Below are 8087 nucleotides of genomic sequence, written 5' to 3' on the forward strand. Positions count from 1 at the left end.
GCAGTCATAGGGGCACGCAGGCGCCACCCGGCAGTCATAGGGGCACGCAGGCGCCACCCGGCAGTCATAGGGGCACACAGGCGCCACCCGGCAGTCATAGGGGCACACAGGCGCCACCCGGCAGTCATAGGGGCACACAGGCGCCACCCGGCAGTCATAGGGGCACACAGGCGCCACCCGGCAGTCATAGGGGCACACAGGCGTCACCCGGCAGTCATAGGGGCACACAGGCGTCACCCGGCAGTCATAGGGGCACACAGGCGTCACCCGGCAGTCATAGGGGCACACAGGCGTCACCCGGCAGTCATAGGGGCACACAGGCGTCACCCGGCAGTCATAGGGGCACACAGGCGTCACCCGGCAGTCATAGGGGCACACAGGCGTCACCCGGCAGTCATAGGGGCACACAGGCGTCACCCGGCAGTCATAGGGGCACACAGGCGCCACCCGGCAGTCGTGTAGGGGGGGACACGCAGGCGTCACCCGGCAGTCGTGTAGGGGGGGCCACGCAGGCGCCACCCGGCAGTCATAGGGGCACGCAGGCGCCACCCGGCAGTCATAGGGGCACGCAGGCGCCACCCGGCAGTCATAGGGGCACGCAGGCGCCACCCGGCAGTCATAGGGGCACGCAGGCGCCACCCGGCAGTCATAGGGGCACGCAGGCGCCACCCGGCAGTCATAGGGGCACGCAGGCGCCACCCGGCAGTCATAGGGGCACGCAGGCGCCACCCGGCAGTCATAGGGGCACACAGGCGCCACCCGGCAGTCATAGGGGCACACAGGCGCCACCCGGCAGTCATAGGGGCACACAGGCGCCACCCGGCAGTCATAGGGGCACACAGGCGCCACCCGGCAGTCATAGGGGCACACAGGCGCCACCCGGCAGTCATAGGGGCACACAGGCGTCACCCGGCAGTCATAGGGGCACACAGGCGTCACCCGGCAGTCATAGGGGCACACAGGCGTCACCCGGCAGTCATAGGGGCACACAGGCGTCACCCGGCAGTCATAGGGGCACACAGGCGTCACCCGGCAGTCATAGGGGCACACAGGCGTCACCCGGCAGTCATAGGGGCACACAGGCGTCACCCGGCAGTCATAGGGGCACACAGGCGTCACCCGGCAGTCATAGGGGCACACAGGCGTCACCCGGCAGTCATAGGGGCACACAGGCGTCACCCGGCAGTCATAGGGGCACACAGGCGTCACCCGGCAGTCATAGGGGCACACAGGCGCCACCCGGCAGTCGTGTAGGGGGGGACACGCAGGCGTCACCCGGCAGTCGTGTAGGGGGGGCCACGCAGGCGCCACCCGGCAGTCATAGGGCCACGCAGGCGCCACCCGGCAGTCATAGGGCCACGCAGGCGCCACCCGGCAGTCATAGGGCCACGCAGGCGCCACCCGGCAGTCATAGGGCCACGCAGGCGCCACCCGGCAGTCATAGGGCCACGCAGGCGCCACCCGGCAGTCATAGGGCCACGCAGGCGCCACCCGGCAGTCATAGGGCCACGCAGGCGCCACCCGGCAGTCATAGGGCCACGCAGGCGCCACCCGGCAGTCATAGGGCCACGCAGGCGCCACCCGGCAGTCATAGGGCCACGCAGGCGCCACCCGGCAGTCATAGGGCCACGCAGGCGTCACCCGGCAGTCATAGGGCCACGCAGGCGTCACCCGGCAGTCATAGGGCCACGCAGGCGTCACCCGGCAGTCATAGGGCCACGCAGGCGTCACCCGGCAGTCATAGGGCCACGCAGGCGTCACCCGGCAGTCATAGGGGCACGCAGGCGTCACCCGGCAGTCATAGGGGCACGCAGGCGTCACCCGGCAGTCATAGGGGCACGCAGGCGTCACCCGGCAGTCATAGGGGCACGCAGGCGTCACCCGGCAGTCATAGGGGCACGCAGGCGTCACCCGGCAGTCATAGGGGCACGCAGGCGTCACCCGGCAGTCATAGGGGCACGCAGACGTCACCCGGCAGTCATAGGGGCACGCAGACGTCACCCGGCAGTCATAGGGGCACGCAGGCGTCACCCGACAGTCATAGGGGCACGCAGGCGTCACCCGGCAGTCATAGGGGCACACAGGCGTCCCCCGGCAGTCATAGGGGCACACAGACGTCACCCGGCAGTCATAGGGGCACACAGACGTCACCCGGCAGTCATAGGGGCACACAGACGTCACCCGGCAGTCATAGGGGCACACAGACGTCACCCGGCAGTCATAGGGGCACGCAGACGTCACCCGGCAGTCATAGGGACACGCAGGCGTCACCCGGCAGTCATAGGGACACGCAGGCGTCACCCGGCAGTCATAGGGCCACGCAGGCGTCACCCGGCAGTCATAGGGGCACACAGACGTCGGGGTCTTCTCTGCAGCCTCCTTTTAGTAAACGCACAATGACAATTACTGGGGGTGAAGGATACGGGAGCCGATGACCAGCGCCACCCGGAGGGGACGGAGACGGGACGGTCACTGCAAGGTCACAGATGAGGAAGGGGCTATAAATACACTGATACAAGGGTATGCGGGCTGATGTAACTGGGGCTGGCACACTGTATATAGCCCCAGTCCGGCGGGCACACTGTATATAGCCCCAGTCCGGCGGGCACACTGTATATAGCCTCAGTCCGGCGGGCACGCTGTATATAGCCCCAGTCCGGCGGGCACACTGTATATAGCCCCAGTCCGGCGGGCACACTGTATATAGCCCCAGTCCGGCGGGCACACTGTATATAGCCCCAGTCCGGCGGGCACACTGTATATAGCCCCAGTCCGGCAGGCACACTGTATATAGCCTCAGTCCGGCGGGCACGCTGTATATAGCCTCAGGCAGGTGCAGCTTATATGTTCTCAGTCATGTGGGCACACTGCATATGTATCCTCAGCTGGTGGGCACAGAATACCACCAGTCCAGCAGCCACACAGTACATAGCATCAGACGGGCACACTGCATATATCCTCAGTCATGTGGGCACAGAATACCACCATTCCAGCAGCCACACAACATGTAGCATCAGACGGGCACCCAGCAGATCAGTCCGGTGGGCACAGTATATCCTCAGTCATGCGGGCACACTGCATATATATCCTCAGTCTGGGGGGCACAGAACACCACCACTCCAGCAGCCACACAGCATGTAGCATCACTCAGGCGGGCACCCAGCAGATCATCAGCCCGGCGGGCACAGCATATGTCCTCAGCCCGGCGGGCACATGTACGGGCACAGCCGGGATACAATGCGGTCAGCCTCCACAGATCCCCCGCCGGCACATATCACTGTCCGTGCGGCTACAGTCTGCGTGACATCACCGCCGGCACAGGATACTCGGTGACCCTCACAGCCCGCACTCACCTCTCCCGGCTCCAGCAGCCAGCACTGCGCTCAGCGCGCTTCTCCTGCAGCCTCCAGCCGGCGCTCGGCTGACGTCACCGGCGCGACACTACCTAGAGCCGCCATGATGAGTGAGGGCAAGCTGTCCTGAGTGCTGGACAACCCTTCTTGCTGTGAGAGAGGAGGAGGGGCAGCTGTCCTTAGAGCTGGACCCTGACCCTGCTGTGGGAGAGGAGGATGTTAAACATGGGCACCGTGTAGAGATGTTACTGGCTGCACTCTGGGGGACATATAATGTGTTGGAGATGTTACTGGCTGCACTCTGGGGGACATATAATGTGTTGGAGAAGGTACTGGCCGCACTCTGGGGGACATATAATGTGTTAGAGATGTTACTGGCCGCACTCTGGGGGACATATAATATGTTGGAGATATTACTGGCCGCACTCTGGGGGACATATAATGTGTTGTAGATGTTACTGGCTGCACTCTGGGGGTTATATAATGTGTTATAGATGTTACTGGCTGCACTCTGGGGACATATAATGTGTTGGAGATGTTACGGGCTGCACTCTGGGGACATATAATGTGTTGCAGATGTTACTGGCTGCACTCTAGGGGACATATAATGTGTTGGAGATGTTACTGGCTGCACTCTGGGGGACATATAATGTGTTAGAGATGTTACTGGCTGCACTCTAGGGGACATATAATGTGTTGGACATGTTACTGGCTGCACTGTGGGGAACATATAATGTGTTGGGGATGTCACTGGCTGCACTCTGGGGGACATATAATGTGTTGGGGATGTCACTGGCCGCACTCTGGGGGACATATAATGTGTTGGAGAAGGTACTGGCCGCACTCTGGGGGACATATAATGTGTTGCAGATGTTACTGGCTGCACTCTAGGGGACATATAATGTGCTGGAGATGTTACTGGCTGCACTCTGGGGGACATATAATGTGTTGGAGATGTTACTGGCTGCACTCTGGGGGACATATAATATGTTGTAGATGTTACTGGCTGCACTCTGGAGGACATATAATGTGTTGGAGATGTTACTGGCTGCACTCTGGAGGACATATAATGTGTTGGAGATGTTACTGGCCGCACTCTGGGGGACATATAATGTGTTGGAGATGTTACTGGCTGCACTCTAGGGGACATATAATGTGTTGTAGATGTTACTGGCCGCACTCTGGGGGACATATAATGTGTTGGAGATGTTACTGGCTGCACTCAGGAGGACATATAATGTGTTGGAGATGTTACTGGCTGCACTCTGGAGGACATATAATATGTTGGAGATGTTACTGGCCGCACTCAGGGGGACATATAATGTATTGGAGATGTTACTGGCCGCACACTGGGGACATATAATGTGTTGAAGATGTTACTGGCCGCACTCTGGGGGACATATAATGTGTTGGAGATGTTACTGGCTGCACTCTGGAGGACATATAATGTGTTGGAGATGTTACTGGCTGCACTCTGGAGGACATATAATATGTTGGAGATGTTACTGGCCGCACTCAGGGGGACATATAATGTATTGGAGATGTTACTGGCCGCACACTGGGGACATATAATGTGTTGAAGATGTTACTGGCCGCACTCTGGGGGACATATAATGTGTTGGAGATGTTACTGGCCGCACTCTGGGGGACATATAATGTGTTGGAGATGTTACTGGCCGCACTCTGGGGACATATAATGTGTTGGAGATGTTACTGGCCGCACTCTGGGGGACATATAATGTGTTGTAGATGTTACTGGCTGCACTCTGGGGGACATATAATGTGTTATAGATGTTACTGGCCACACTCTGGGGGACATATAATGTGTTGTAGATGTTACTGGCCGCACTCTGGGGGACATATAATGTGTTGGAGATGTTACTGGCCGCACTCTGGGGACATATAATGTGTTGTAGATGTTACTGGTCGCACTCTGGGGGACATATAATGTGTTGGAGATGGTACTGGCCGCACTCTGGGGGACATATAATGTGTTGGAGATGTTACTGGCCGCACTCTGGGGGACATATAATGTGTTTGAGATGTTACTGGCTGCACTCTGGGGGACATATAATGTGTTGGAGATGTTACTGGCCGCACTCTGGGGGACATATAATGGGTTGGAGATGTTACTGGCTGCACTCTGGGGGACATATATTGTGTTGGAGATGTTACTGGCCGCACTCTGGGGGACATATAATGTGTTGGAGATGTTACTGGCTGCACTTTGGGGGACATATAATGTGTTGGAGATGTTACTGGCCGCACTCTGGGGGACATATATTGTGTTGGAGATGTTACTGGCCGCACTCTGGGGGACATATAGTGGGTTGGAGATGTTACTGGCTGCACTCTGGGGGACATATAATGTGTTGGAGATGTTACTGGCCGCACTCTGGGGGACATATAATGTGTTGTAGATGTTACTGGCTGCACTCTGGGGGACATATAATGTGTTGGAGATGTTACTGGCCGCACTCTGGGGGACATATAATGTGTTGGAGATGTTACTGGCTGCACTCTGGGGGACATATAATGTGTTGGAGATGTTACTGGCTGCACTCTGGGGGACATATATTGTGTTGGAGATGTTACTGGCCAGTACTGCTGGATATATAAGCTCTTCTCCCTGTTTCGGTCGTTACCGGCGCTGTAATACTTATGTGCTACTTTTAAAAATAGTTTTATTTTGCCATTTCATCCATTTAGGGCCCGATGTCCACAGGCTAAATAGAATTAATAATACTGCGCGGGTCTCCCGCTCGTGCGTTCCGCGCCCGTCGGCAATCATTGGGCATCTGCAGGTAATTTAATACCTGCGGATGTTATTTTTCCCCGGTGTGCGGATCGCAGTGTGTGAGCGCACCCGCAGCATGCTCCGTTTCATGCGGCTCCTGCGGCGCCCCCGCAGCTGTTTTTGTGCTGCGCCGTGGGAAAGCAGGCGCACATCCGCCGGGTCAAGGAAAGAAGATCCGGCGGCCACAGAGGGCAGACCCGCAGCGTCCGGACAGGTGAGTATATTCTATTTTCTTGGCCTCATATCTGCGGGCCGGGAGGGATCCGCTGCGGGATTCTGCGCAGAGACCCATGCGGGCCCCAATCTCCCCGCGGACATGAGGAATGAAAACAAGTTTTTTTCTGAGAGAAATTCATATTTTTTTTAAAGAGGTTTTTTGTCTTTCAATAAAAACTCTGTTTTTAGTCCTGAAGGAGACGTGAAGATATGATGGTTCGATCGCTAGGATAGTACACTGCATTACTTATGTACTGCATTATACTGCGGGAGGCGGGGCCTAATGGGCTAACTTAGGGCTCTTATAAGCAACGATTAAACTCTGCAACGCATTTTTTAAAAATTTTTATAACAGAAAATAATTGATATTTCTGTAAAATTATAAGCTGCTGATCCCCCGGGTCACACGGAATGCGAGCCGCACGGCTCAGCTTCAAGTTACTTAACCCCTTACTGACTAAGCATTTTTTTTGTTTTAATCGTAGCTCCATCGCCGTCGCTGTACGAGGGCTCGTTGTTGTTGTTTGCGGGACGAGTTGTATTTTTCAGTGGTTCTATTTAATCTGCCATAAATTGTCCTGGAAAACTTTTAAAAAGTTCTAAGTGGAGTAAAAAGGAAAAAAAAACAAAATTCCGCCATCTTTCGGTTCGTCTTGTTTCTACGGCGCACAAACTGCAACAAAAATGACCTGACCAGTTTGCTCTACGGCTCGGGACGATCACCAAGATACAAACTGATGTAGTTTTTTTTGCTGTACTACTTTTATTTTTTTTCAAAAAACATTACATTTTTTAAACTATTTTCTGCCGCCATCTTCTGCGCACAATAACTGTTGTATTTTTCCGTCCACGTAGTTGTGGGGGGGGGGCTTCTTTCTTGCGGGACGTCCTGTAGCTTCCATTTGTACCTTTTTCGGATACATATGACCTTTTGATCACTTTTTATTGCATCTTTCTTTGAAACAGAATGACCACAAAAGCGCATTTCTGGATGTTTTTTCGGACGGCGTTCCCCATGCGGGGTAAGTAATGCGCTACTTTTATAGATCACACTTTTACCGATGCAGCAATGCCAAACGTGTTTTTGTTTTCTGATTTTGATTCTTCTATCTCGTCTAACCAACGACCTGTAAACCGCACTCATTAATGACATCTTACTGGTGGAGGATCCGCAGCGTGGAGACATGCCCTATATGTTACATACACCTACCCTTATAGTGCCCAGTCAGCGCGCAACGTGTAGCAGGGATGTGAGATAGTTGTACAATCACTCTTGTTATTAAGCAGGTTAGCGGCGAGCCGCCTGCAGTAATTGTATCGGCAGATTACCAAAAACTACAACGGCAAGTGGATGCCATGATTCCGCAGAACTGGAAAACCGTACGTGGCAGAAAAAATGGATGTCATATCCGAACTCAGCGCACGAAAGTGACTATACGCCGCCGGTCTGCTGATCTGTGACAAAAATTGTGTTGCGCAGTGTAATTCTTGAAATAACCGAAGGCGAACAATAATGGTTTGGTGTAAGTACGGCCGGCGGCCGATCGATACGTTGTTCACTTCTCGTTTGTCCTTCATTGTAGGCGGACATGAAGGTCGTCGCTGGCTCGCTCGTGGATCGTGCGGTTCAAGCAGCTCATTCAGCTGTTCTCAGCCATGTGAGTACTGAGCGCTGCGGCGACGGGTCTGCTGGTATGAACGCTCTTCCTGAGCGACGCTGG

The 8087-nt window shown here is 55.5% G+C and overlaps 1 protein-coding gene across 1 annotated transcript in view; it reads right to left on the reverse strand.

The window, feature by feature from the left end:
• Window positions 1-3421, reverse strand: part of GPAM (glycerol-3-phosphate acyltransferase, mitochondrial) — a 63198-nt gene extending 59777 nt beyond the window's left edge. The window contains exon 1 of the mRNA XM_066601418.1: window positions 3354-3421. The gene's annotated coding sequence lies outside the window, so the exon portion shown is untranslated. The remainder of the gene's footprint in view (window positions 1-3353) is intronic.
• Window positions 3422-8087: the final 4666 nt, after the last annotated feature.

The sequence above is a fragment of the Eleutherodactylus coqui genome, chromosome 4 (assembly GCF_035609145.1).
Source record: "Eleutherodactylus coqui strain aEleCoq1 chromosome 4, aEleCoq1.hap1, whole genome shotgun sequence".
NCBI lineage: Eukaryota > Metazoa > Chordata > Amphibia > Anura > Eleutherodactylidae > Eleutherodactylus > Eleutherodactylus coqui.